Source organism: Colius striatus, chromosome Z (genome assembly GCF_028858725.1).
Source record: "Colius striatus isolate bColStr4 chromosome Z, bColStr4.1.hap1, whole genome shotgun sequence".
NCBI classification, from domain to species: Eukaryota; Metazoa; Chordata; class Aves; order Coliiformes; family Coliidae; genus Colius; species Colius striatus.
In genome coordinates, this window is record NC_084790.1 from 44,545,480 (window position 1) to 44,557,966 (window position 12,487).

The window sequence follows — 12,487 nt, forward strand, 5'->3', positions numbered from 1 at the left end:
AAATTTTGATTATTCATGTATTACTTTTAATCTGTTTCTCTTAGTGAGATGAAAAACCTACTGAGATAAGAAGCTGCTGCTAGGGGCATCATTTTTTATTTAACAGCTCTGCCATGAGACAATAAGATCTATATTTAATTGCTTATGCTGTTTGCAGAGTGCCCCAGTCACCTTGTTATAGAACTACTATGTTGGGAGTATTCTACATAGAATAAAACAGCTCCGAGAAAAGGACAGAAATAAAGACATGTAATGTTACTATGTGGTGCAGCATTTTGGGGCATTCTACAGGATTGTGGAATGGAAGAAATCTCAAATATAAGTTTCTGCATTGTTGCCAATATTTTTCAGAGATGAGGATGCCATCAAAAACATAAAACACTCATTTGAGCTTGGCAAACTGTTTCAGCACAAATCTACTTCGTCCTGTGAAATTATTCATGTAATTTAAGTCAAAATTGCTACTGGTATTGACTGAAACCACATTTTCAAAGGTTGCATTATTTACTAAAATGAGGTTAGACAACTGGATACACAAGTTTTCCACGAATATCAATCCCATTTTCAAAGGTTTAAATGACTTTTTGAACCATCTTCTTCAATTTATTATGAGACAAATAATCTATTTTGTTGATGGCTGCATCAATCTTTCCTTTCTTGTTTTAGTAACTTTAAGAAAAGTATCCAATCACTAGCAATTTATTTTCAGGCAGGTCAAAAATGAACATACCATTTTAAAAGGACAATGTTAATAGTGAAAATAGAAAGAGAATACAAATGAGTGCAAAAGATACTTTAAAATATATTTAACATTCCATTTACACATTTAACTTATCACTTATATTACAGATACAATACAGGCACTATTTCAAATATGCCAGTTGCATTGCTAAAAGAATTGCACCAGATCCCTGTTCCTACCAAAGTTTAGTCCTCAAAAATGAGAAGCAGTATTACTTAGTCATTACAGGCAAATATAGGAAGCCCACAGAATATAATTTAGAGTTATCTTTCAGAAATAAACCCAAAAATGACAAAGATTATTTTAGTTCTCAGCTAAATGAATTTACTCACCAGAAAGAAACTCAGAAGTAGTAGAGACATTCTGGGTGACAGTCTGGTTGCTCTGTCACAGGCTTCACATCATTTGACCCTTTTCACAGCTATTTTTTAATATGCATCAGTCAATTACTTTCATGCTTTTCTCCATTATGCTATTGGAAGGCTGTCACAGAGTCTCCCTTGTCTGACAGTATTTAAGAGTATTCTAATTAACCACACAAAGGTCCAAGTGGCCAATTACATCCCATCGATTTGTTCTATTTTGCTAACACAGCTCTAAGAGAGAAATATTAGAAAATCCAACAGAACTGTAGATAAATCTGCCTAACAGATGTTGATTTACCTTGCCCTTAAAACTCTGCAACCATAAGGATCCATAAGTGTGACATTCCTCTTACTACCTGAAGCACATATTTATCAAGACTAACTTTTTTAGAATGTGGGATTTTTTAACAAGAATCCTCTTAGCCTCTGCAGCCAACTATCTCCCATCACTGAAGAGATGTATTTACAATACAAATATTCTGACATTGTGTATAAGGAATTTGGTTGTTGAAAATCTCCACGCCTTAACAGCATATTGCTGAATACATTGTATTCCCTACACAATTTGTTTCTTCCATTTCCTGCCCTGACTTTTAATGTAAACAGTAAAAATTCAACAAAAACAGGTATTCTTCCCCTGAAAATGAAACTGTCATAATTGATAAAAGTCTCACATCCTTGATTCTAGCTTCCTGAAAGTCTGGAAAAGTGAATGGAAAAATGAAAACATTGTACCCATAGTTAAAAAGAATAGATAGGAGGACACTGGGAACTATCAACTGGTCAGCCTCACCTCTATGTCTCAGAAGTTCGTGAGGCAGACACTCCTAGAAGCTATGCTTGGGCACATGGAGGACAGGGAAGTGATTTGAGAGAGGCAGCACGGCTTCAGCAAGTGCAAGTCCTGCCTGACCAATCTAGTGACCTTCTGTGGTGGTATGACTATATCACCAGACAAGGAAAGAATCTTGGATGTCACCTATCTGGACTACTGTAAAGCCTTTAGCATGGGCCTCCACAATATCCTTCTCTCTATATTTGAGAGAGATGGATTTGATGGTTGAACAATTTGATGGATGAGGAATTGGCTGGATGGTTACATGTAGAGGGTAGGAGTCAATGGCTCAATGTCCAGATGGAGACCAGTGACAAGTAGTGTCCCTCAGGAGTCCGTACTGCAACTAACACTGTTTTATATCTTCAATGACATAGATAGTTGGATCATGAGCATCCTCAGCAAGTTTTCTGATGACACTAAGATGAGTAGTGCGGCTGACACACCTAAAGGATGGAATTCCATCCAGAGGGATCCAGACTAGCTCGAGAAGTGGACTTATGTGAACCTTAGAAGGTCTAACATAGGCAAATGCAAGGTTCTGCACGTGTGCTGATGCAAAGCCCAGTATCAATATAGGCTGGGGGATGATGGGATTGAGCATTCTGATCCTGTTGAAGATGTCCCTGCTCATTGCAGGGGGCTGGACTAGATGATCTTTGGAGGTCCCTTCCATCTGAAACAATTCAACTATTCTATGATTCTATGTGCTTTTCATGTAAGACCCCACAGATTTAGAACACTCAACAAAACGTCTTCCCTATTTTTCTAGACACACAAGCACATTTGCTCTTTCTTTATCATAGCCCTTAATAAACACTAATTATAGCCAAAAACTTAGAAGGCTAAGAGCACAGGACATCATCTCTTTTGATATCAGAGATGTGATACCTTTTAAAGTCTGCAGCAGTCATGTTAATATGATGAATCACATTTCAGCTGTATAGATGTCCTCAATTTATGTTCCTGAAAGCTAGAACTGATACATTTTGAATGCTCAACACTTTCAGACCACTTCAAGCACTAGTGAATAGCTAAGAAATAAAAACAGATTTCTCAGAAATTTAGATATGCTTTTTAATTATTTCATTCTGTGTTTTCATTAACTGACAGTTAAAACACTGTATACATTTTCAATATTTTTATGACATTGTGGTGTTTTTTCATGAGGTTTTAAAGGTTTTCTGGTGCTTTCCAAATCGTTGTTACCTACACTAGTGACAACAGAAAAGAATAACACAACTGGATACTTTGTAAGTAGATTCTTCATGAAAAGTTCAGAGGCAGCTCAAGCACTTAAAATTTAAACAAAAGGGTTTTGAAAATACTCAGAACATGATGCTAACAGATGAAAACCTCTGGCTAACAGAGATCTAGCTTCATAATTACTGCAAACTTGTTTCTGTCTGCGTTCCTGTCCTGAACATGTCTGATGCTTTGACTCTACTGTTTCCACACCAATGTGTATGCAAAAGATTTCGCTGGCTTCATTCCCACAATATACCCAAATTGCAAGAGTAAGTTATTGCACAAAGAATGTGAAGCTTAGCCACCTTGCTCTAAAATCACCTACCTGCACATACTCAGTTTGAGGCTACAGGGAGGCAAGAAACACTGAGCTGATGGCAAACTGCAAGAGCTTTGCTTTGGCAGCTGCTAACAGGAGCTACACTGCAAGAACACTGAATTCCTTTCCACAGGAAGAGTATAAACTGAAAGTACTGTCTAATCACCACTGTTTTTTAAAAGAACTGAAGTTTTAAAAATTCTGTCTTCTAAAACTTGGTTGAAATCAGATAACAGGTTTCAAAGCTATAAAAGGAGGAAATAGGTATGTATAATCACGTAGGCCTCATTTCTTTAACAAAACAGGAAAAAAATTCTCATGTAAAAGCAGTTACATATTCAAATGAGGATTTTAAAGCACTTCCTTTTGCCAGCATTCAGCATCTGTTCCCTTGATTAATAGCCAGCAATATACCTGTGAATATAGGGAAAGCAAATGGCATTTTCAGGAAAGCAGAGCACTTGAACTCAGTCACAAGTATGCTTATGTATTATCTTTTCCAAGTATCCAAACTTTTATTAAAAGTACTGGATAAGGAAAGAAGCTTTGAGTACTGCATAAGAAAAGTACTTTGTGAGGTGGGGGTGGGAGGTGAGTGGGACATGATATAGATGAAACATTTAAGTGAAGGATACAAAGAGAAAAACTGAAAATTTTGCAGTTGGCCCCCATGTTTGTTTTCTTTAGCAGTTTTTTGGTGGTGGTGTTGGTGAGTGTTTTAGATACAGATACCATTACCTATGCGGTCAGATCTTGTCTATATAGAGGTTGCAAAGGTAGATCCTGATATATTGTCATATATTTTGTTTTCCCTCAGAATTTATTTTTGTATATATTATATAATTACTGAAACAATGGTCTGAGCATCTGATCTTAGTGTAGGATTGCATGAACTGGTGGTTCAAAAATGTTCATTATGCAAAAAACTACCAAAACTCTTATTCGTCTTCACTTTGAAGGGGACAAGCAATGCTCTAAATCAATGCCTTTAAAATCCTTCTTCTAGTTCATGGAAGGAGCGAACAAGCCTCTAGCTGGTACAATCCCTACCTTATTATGACTTAATCCCTGATTCCTGCTTGGTTGCCATAAATAGCCATATATTAGCTCAGCTGCAGCTCAGCACGCATACCTTTTTGTAACTGTGGTATTCCCAGTAGCAGTTACTTCATACAAGCCATGTCTACTTGCAAAATACAATCCTACAAAATGAAATATGATTAGGTTTTGAGGATTATACAGCATGCAGAGATTCCACTCATGCTAAAGGTACCACATGGCATATAGCTGACCAACATACATTGCAATAATTTAAACATTACAGTATTTAAAACTCAGAAATGTTTATTATATAGATGACCAATATAGCACCTTAACTGTTTTTCTAACCAGCTATAACTTCATAACGAATAAAGTGGTCTAATATCCAAACTAAGCTCCTCATTAAAATCTGCCTAATATTGGAAAGGGTAGTTTCTGTGTTTGTGGGATGAACCTTCCAAATCCTGTTGTATTAGGGAAAAAAAACCCTAGACGTCTTTGACGTTCCATAGGCAATTCCTAGCATTATTATACTTTCATAGAACAGGTCAGTCTGATACAGAAAGAGACCTCTTTCTATTGCAGTTACTGCAGTTTGGAAATTCACTGTAGAAACTGCACAGTTATGCACTGAAGAGCATTCCAAGGACACTTAAGATCAAAATTCCAAACAGCACCAGCAAATGAAAAGATGTCTGTTGATTGGTAGTCTTCACCAAATACCTCTGTGTTAAAGTACAGTCAGGAACAGTACTCTCTCACAATGTTAGAGACAATCACCCAGAATGTGGAAGGACTATTCTGGTACAGAAAAAAAAAAGGATGTAGAGCTGGGTATCTCCTGGCCTGTCTGTTTTTCTGTATGACACCATCCTAGCATCCAAGGAATTTATCTCCCAATTTTCTCCCACGTGTAAATTTCACCATACCTCAATATTCTAGGTACAAGTCTATTTGGTTTATGACCTGTTTGGAAACTACCTATTCTATCAACACTTCCACAGCTTCTTTGTCGTATTTGGAGACTAGCAGAAGGTAAGATAATACAACGATGACATGATGTGATACCAGATTAAAAAAAGTGTCACACAGTAGGACATATACAGAAGTGAAATACAGTACAATGAAATACAACACTGGGGTTCATTTTTAATGACTCATTGTTTACAAATTAAAACACTGACAAAAGGCACATCACAAGAGCACAACAGAAATTCTAAGCCACATGTTAGGGCTGTTGTCATGAGATCTGTTGCACGAAATTAAGTGAATTGAAGTAATGGGTTTTAAGAGGACTGTTGAGGATTTTTCAATTCTCCGTGAGCTAAAAATCGTTGTATAAAATACCTCTATCTGACTGTAAAAATTAAAAAAAAAATCTGGAGTTGGAAGTCTAAATTCTTATTTGGATACCTAAATATAAAGAAGTTGATGAATGGATGCAATCAAATGCACAGAAAGGTGTATTAAGCCCTGAGATCAGAATTCTTTTTTTTGCAATTCAACTGTCAGAGCATGGTATGACATGTTCATTGTTATTTCTCAATATACTTAATCCAATTTATTCACACTGCATTTTCTTGTCTCTATTATATACATTTTAGTTTAGTTGCATGTTGATTTTCATACATTTCTGAATGTATATAGATGCTGAATGTGACAGGATGCCTGTTCCTCTGAAGTTCTGAAAGTAGGTAAGGGTGACATGCCTCATTCCTTTTTTAATTATAACACTTACTTGTTAGGCAATACTGGAAGATGATGTTCTTAAATTCACAGACTAAGAAAATAAAAATTCACAGATGGTATAATATGCATAAAAATCTTAAGACTTTGATGTATTAAGATGATATTTAATTGATCAATATTTGGTCAATTATCACAATTAACAATGAAGTCTCAAGTATTTAGTTGTACGCCAAATGAAAATAACACTGTAATTAATCATGTGATAGTTAAAATCTACTCACTTCTCTGAAGGCATTACTTGCCTCTAGAGAATATAGTTGGAAAACAAGGAAAACAAAACTAACTTTTGAAACATTTATTCCACAATACTCAGACACACATATCACTGGGGTATATGAGCCTCTGTGATCGATGCTTCTACTGTAACCAGAAAGGCTATTTCACCTGATAAGCCTTGTCCAGTTCTGAATCTGGAAGTTATATTACAAATTAGATCTATTTTTCCAGTTTAAAGGAAGTTAAACTCTGAAAACTTTAAATTGCTTGTGAATAATAGAGAATATAAACACCGCCAAAAACCGATCACTCAAAAAACTGATAGTTTTAGAACTTTGTTTAACATCTGTTGCAATAAATTTGTAAAGAAAAATAAATTCAGTAATAACAGAACACATAAAAGAAACATAATATAAAATGTTACAACACAATGTGGAATATCTTTTTTATTAAAATGTTCTAAATATCATGTTCAATATCTAAGTTCAACTAGGCATAGAACTGATCTTAGAAAGCCAACACTTGTGAAGGACACACAAACGTTCTGTTAGTTACATCCATGTTATAAACATAAGTAACTGATTTACTCCCTAGCTACTGCCAGCCTCAAAAATTTGTATTTCAGATCAAATACCATTCATTAGTGGCTAAAACTAACAATTTGATAAGTGCTATGCAAAAATCATGAAATCAGGAGCTGTACTTCATTGCAGATGGAAAAAGTTAAAATCATCTATTTTCATCTCAGTAAGAATTATCTGTTTTCCTGATGGGGACAAGCTGTCAGCTGTCATATAAGAGTAACCCAATTAAAATGACAAAATACGCAATAATACAATCTAAACCAATTTCTTCAGACAATTGAATCTATGAAATCAGGTTACCTTATGAAAAAAAAAATCATCAATCTTTTCACATTTGTGGGGTCTTTTAAAAACTATTGAACAAAGTAATTCTGTAAAATTAAAATTTGTGATATAAGAAGAGTAGATATCCTCCTTTTAAGAGATTAACTAACCTAATTAAAACTAAAAGGAACAGTTCCATTCAGATAAATGAATTTTACCCAGGTATATTCAGTTTCACTGTAGCTTTCCAGTGGTTGAATATATTTAATATTCAGGCAATTGTTTTAATCAGTTCTAGTAGAAAGAAGGTTACTGGCTTAATAAGACAAAATACTAATTTTCATATCATTTTTCCATACTCATCTTTAAAAACAGTAATAAATTCTCAACATAATTTAGGTATATCAATTCAGCTAGTTTTAAAAGTAGAGAAATGAACACCCTTTCCTTCTGTTAATGTATTTAAATGCTTTATAATATAAATGTATCAGGCACTTAGCTGAGTTCAGCTTAGCTACAAACTTCCTAAGCAAAATTGTTCAATCTTTTTTCAGATGTTGTGCTTGGTTCTATCCACTCCTCTGAAACCTTTTCTTTTTGTGCACACCATTTTGCTAATTTCATGAAGGGTGTCACACAGGAAAAAATTATTGCATTTATTAACAGCTACTGACCAGTAGCTTTCACTCAAAAGATTCTCTTATTTTTTATGGTTAGAATAAAAAATATCTGAAATCATTCTGCTATTATCAAAGAGTTCATCCAGTCATAAAAAATGTCAAAAACTGCATAGATTTCAAGCAAAATCATGAATTCCTTAGAATATTTAACACTGACATTTCTTTTCCCAGCAGGAGTCAAATTCCCATCTTCAGGTGAACTCATCTGTGAATGAAGACCATACTTCCTTAAGTCACATAATCATAGAATCATAGAATGGCAGGGGTTAGAAGGGAGATCATCTAGACCAATTAGACCAATTTGAGATCATCTAGACCAATTCCCCTGCAGAAGCAGGTCCATCTAGATAAGGTCACATAGGAACATGTCCAGATGGGTCTTGAAGACTTCCAAGGAAGAAGACTCCACACTCTCCCTGGGTAGCCTGTGCCAGGGTTCTCTCATCCTCACAGTAAAATAGTTTTTTCTTATATTTAAATGGAACTTTTTGTGTTCCAGCTTCATCCCTTGTGCTGCTGCTAGATACAACAGAAAAAAGGGATGCCCCAACCTCCTGACACTCATCATTTAGGTATTTGTAAATATTAATAAGACTCCCCCTCAGTCTCCTCTTCTCCAGACTAAACAGCCCCAGTTCCCGCAGCCTTTCCTCATATGAAAGATGTTCCAGTCCCCTGATCATCTTGGTGGCCCTGTACTGGACTCTCTCCAGAAGTTCTCTGTCTCTCTTGAGCTGAGGAGCCCAGAACTGGACACAGGACTCCAGATGAAGCCTCACCAGGGCAGAGGGGGAGCAGACCCTCCCTCGACCTGCTGGCCACACTCTTCTTGATGCATCCACACTCTTCTTGATGCATCCCAAGTCAGGCCAGAGCGTTTAAAAACAATGTAAGTACCTGCAAATCTACTAAAAAAAACCTTAATAAATGAAGCAGCATAAATAGTAATATTTAATCAAGGTGGTTAATATAATAATAATTTTAATATATTTTTCTTCATTATTAAGCTATTGTTAAGAAGTAGAGATATAGAGTAATTTTTTCTGAGTCAAAATGCACATCTGGATTAATTTTTTCGAAGGAAGAGATGGTAGCTTTTTGTAATCACATATGAGTGAAGAGCCTGTGAAGGAACTGCACAAACACATCAGCATGCGTTTTATATGTATAAGAAGCCTCAGTTTAGTTTCTGCTACCCTGACTTGAGTTTCTAAGGAGATATAAATCAGGATTTTCTATCCAGAGAAAACAAGACTTTCTGCAAATTTATAGACTATTTCAACTGGTTAAAAGATGTACTCTACTTATGAAATAGAGTGTTTCAAAATGTTTTCAGTCTCAAACAACAAAACAGTTAGTGCATTCAAAGGACAGAGATATGAAATAACTTCAATTACAGACCATGTGCTGTGGACAGAAGTGCAAAAGGCAGGTCATGGCAAAAATCCACATTTCAAAGATACTAAAGTTCAGTTTGTATTAGTTACAGTAATGTAAAGCTGAGTATATTACTGACTTGAAAACAGGTTAAATTATCTCATTGTTCTGGAACAATAGATTAAAGATCCAACAGAATAATCATCTGTCTAGGACAGCCATAGTGAGCAATGACAGTTTGTATTTGCTCATATGGTTAAATAATCTTACCTGCACATAAATTTTACATGCAAAAGTGCCATGACTATTGTGTGGAAGATTACTGAGCACTTCAATGGTTAATGTGTATTTGTAATTTATATATACAGATACCTATCTAACCTGCTCATTGTGGGTGTTGCCAGCCTTAGTTAACTAGTGTATCTGGAGAACTTTTGTCTTTTCATATTAAAACATACACAGAAAGTCAAAGTACTGCTAATTTAAATGATAAATGAAACCTTATTTGGAAATAGTAGAAATATTTTCATATCTTCACTGACTTTTAGCATGTTCACTGCGCAGATAAGGTGTTAGAAATATAAAGGTAAAAGCAACAGATACTTAAAATGAAACTCCATTTAATTCAGTATCTTAACTACATCTTACTACACTTCTTTTAACTTGAGCAATAAAGTTCAACAATGCCTGACAGAAAGTAACACTTGTCCTTGACCATAAGAAATCAGGAAAAACGGTAACCTTTAATACTTAGCAATACTGTGAATATCTACCGCCCACAGGGGATTAAATACAACTCTTTGGTCTTAAAAAAGATTTCTTCTCAGGTTAGGGAACTGTGAAGTTTTTTCAGATCAAATTCAAGTTCAAATTCAGATTTCCAAAGGAAGACTCGAGATACTCCTGTTCAGTTTTTATATTAATGTTTTAAGTATAAAATACCTAAAAACTAGTTAAATAATACGTTGAAAAGCAGTTCAGACAGAAGCTTCTTTTCTTTTCTCACTGTAAAATACAAACAATTTTCTAGAACAAGCAAATGTGTAAATATCTGCACAAACGTTTCATCCTGGTTTGGGTTGGAAGAGCTATGCCACAAGAGCACAGCATTGGTCAGGCCCAGCTCCCCATGATACCTTAGTGAGCTGAGATGACTCATCATGTCCTTAGAACACAATAAAAAGTTTATTTTGTGCATTAACACTGAGCTCTTCATTTTCCATCAGTTTTCTTCAGAGTTACATTCTCTCAAAATGGAAGAACTTCCATAATAATGGAAATCAAAACCATTTTTGGCTTGCTGAAAACCATGTGATCTCTAATATGCACAAATAAAATATTTAGTATCATTATTTTAGAATATTGATAAACACAGAACACAGAAGCTTATTAACAATTCCATTCATTCAGGGATTTACTAAGGTGCTTTTCAAAAAAGCTTTTCAGAAAGCTGGTTAGTCATCAAATTAATCTGAAACAAACGGTAACATGTATAACTATGTATCTACACAATTTTGCACAGGATGAAGTATATAGAACAATAATGATCAAATCAAATAAACATAGGGGGATTTAAAAAGCATTAAGAAAGGATTTTGTCTATTTTCTTTATTCACTGCCTTGGTAACCAAATTAAATTTCAATCAACCTTAATAGGCCACAAGTTGGCAGACGGACAGTCATAGGTTACAATTTTATTTGGAAAAGTTAGTCTATTCATCTATGGGATTATTTCAAGTCTTTACCAGTTTTAAAGACAAACAATCTTGAACGTAGGTTTTTCGTTTCTATTTTTCCATTGGTAAAGCTAAAAGGTATGTGCAATATTTGTTTAGGTAACTGAATACCATGTTTACCTTTGCTTGGATTGACACCAAAAAGGCAGATAAAATATAATGGAAAGACAGGTTATGTAATTTAGTGGTAAACGTCTCTACAATTGTTTTCAGTGTGAATGGCGGTAAGCTACACATTGTTAATACATAATTTATGTTGTATAGTGTGTAATGTGAAAATCCTGCTCCTACTATCATCACAAATGTTTCTTGGTATTGCTACGATGAACTTTATCCTAATCAAGACATCATTTGCCCCAACCACTGTACCACTCTAATTATATGGGGGTTTTATTTGCTTCTCTACAACCTAAACTGTTAGAAACAGCTTCAGACAAAATGTCTCTTTTTTTACCTGCTCCAGTCCCAGTTTTATGAGGCCTTTAAAGTCCATTCAGGTTATTACCACCCTTATCTGTCTGATACAGTTGTGCTCCCATTTATACTGCCTGGCAACATATACATTTTATAGCTGCTTTTTGCCAGTTCTTACCTGTTACTAGCATTACCAGGAGGGTTCAGATACTGGAGTTCTCACCACACTTCCAAAAGGTTATTGATTCACATTCAAATCCTATTTTCAGGGCTGTCACTTTTTGGCTATTCCTTCCCTAAACCCACCTAGAGGACCAAACATGAAAAACACATCCACTCCTTGACTGGTTACACAACATTAAAATCCTGGACATTTGAAACAATAAATTACATTTCAGAAGTGCATATTTTTTTTTTACAACCACTACAGCTGTTTGTTCCTCCCTGTATTCCATGTGAGCCGAACAAGCACTAGCACATGAAGGAATAATGCAAGTCCAAAAAAAGGCCTTAAAAAAGCAACACCTCTAAGCTACAGAAAATTTTAGCCTTGCATCTGAAATACTTGCTTCTATTAGGATATAAAGGTCAGAAATAATACAATGTATATAACATTGGCCATAAAACATCTTTGATATGTGGCATCAGCACTGGGGAAACATTGTTAAAGAGGATCCACTAGTATTTGCATTACCTTAACACACACAAAGTATTCTTTCCTTTATCTTCATTGTCATGCTTTAGTGGACATCTAGAGGTAGCACAAAGGGAGGTTATACAAATTTAGAAAACTTTTCTTTGTGCCAATTCCTATTCACAACAGAAAAGTCTGGCAATGCATTTGTAGGCAATGCATGGATTTGTGAAAGTTCATAACTAAAAGAGAAGTTATGACTAGTAACTAGTAAAACCCTAGC

At 35.2% G+C, this 12,487-nt stretch overlaps 1 protein-coding gene across 11 annotated transcripts in view; it reads right to left on the reverse strand.

Annotated features, from left to right (window-relative positions):
- The window catches only part of PDE4D (phosphodiesterase 4D), a 600,878-nt gene that overhangs the window by 249,139 nt on the left and 339,252 nt on the right, over positions 1-12,487 (reverse strand). The gene's annotated exons all lie outside the window — the stretch shown is intronic.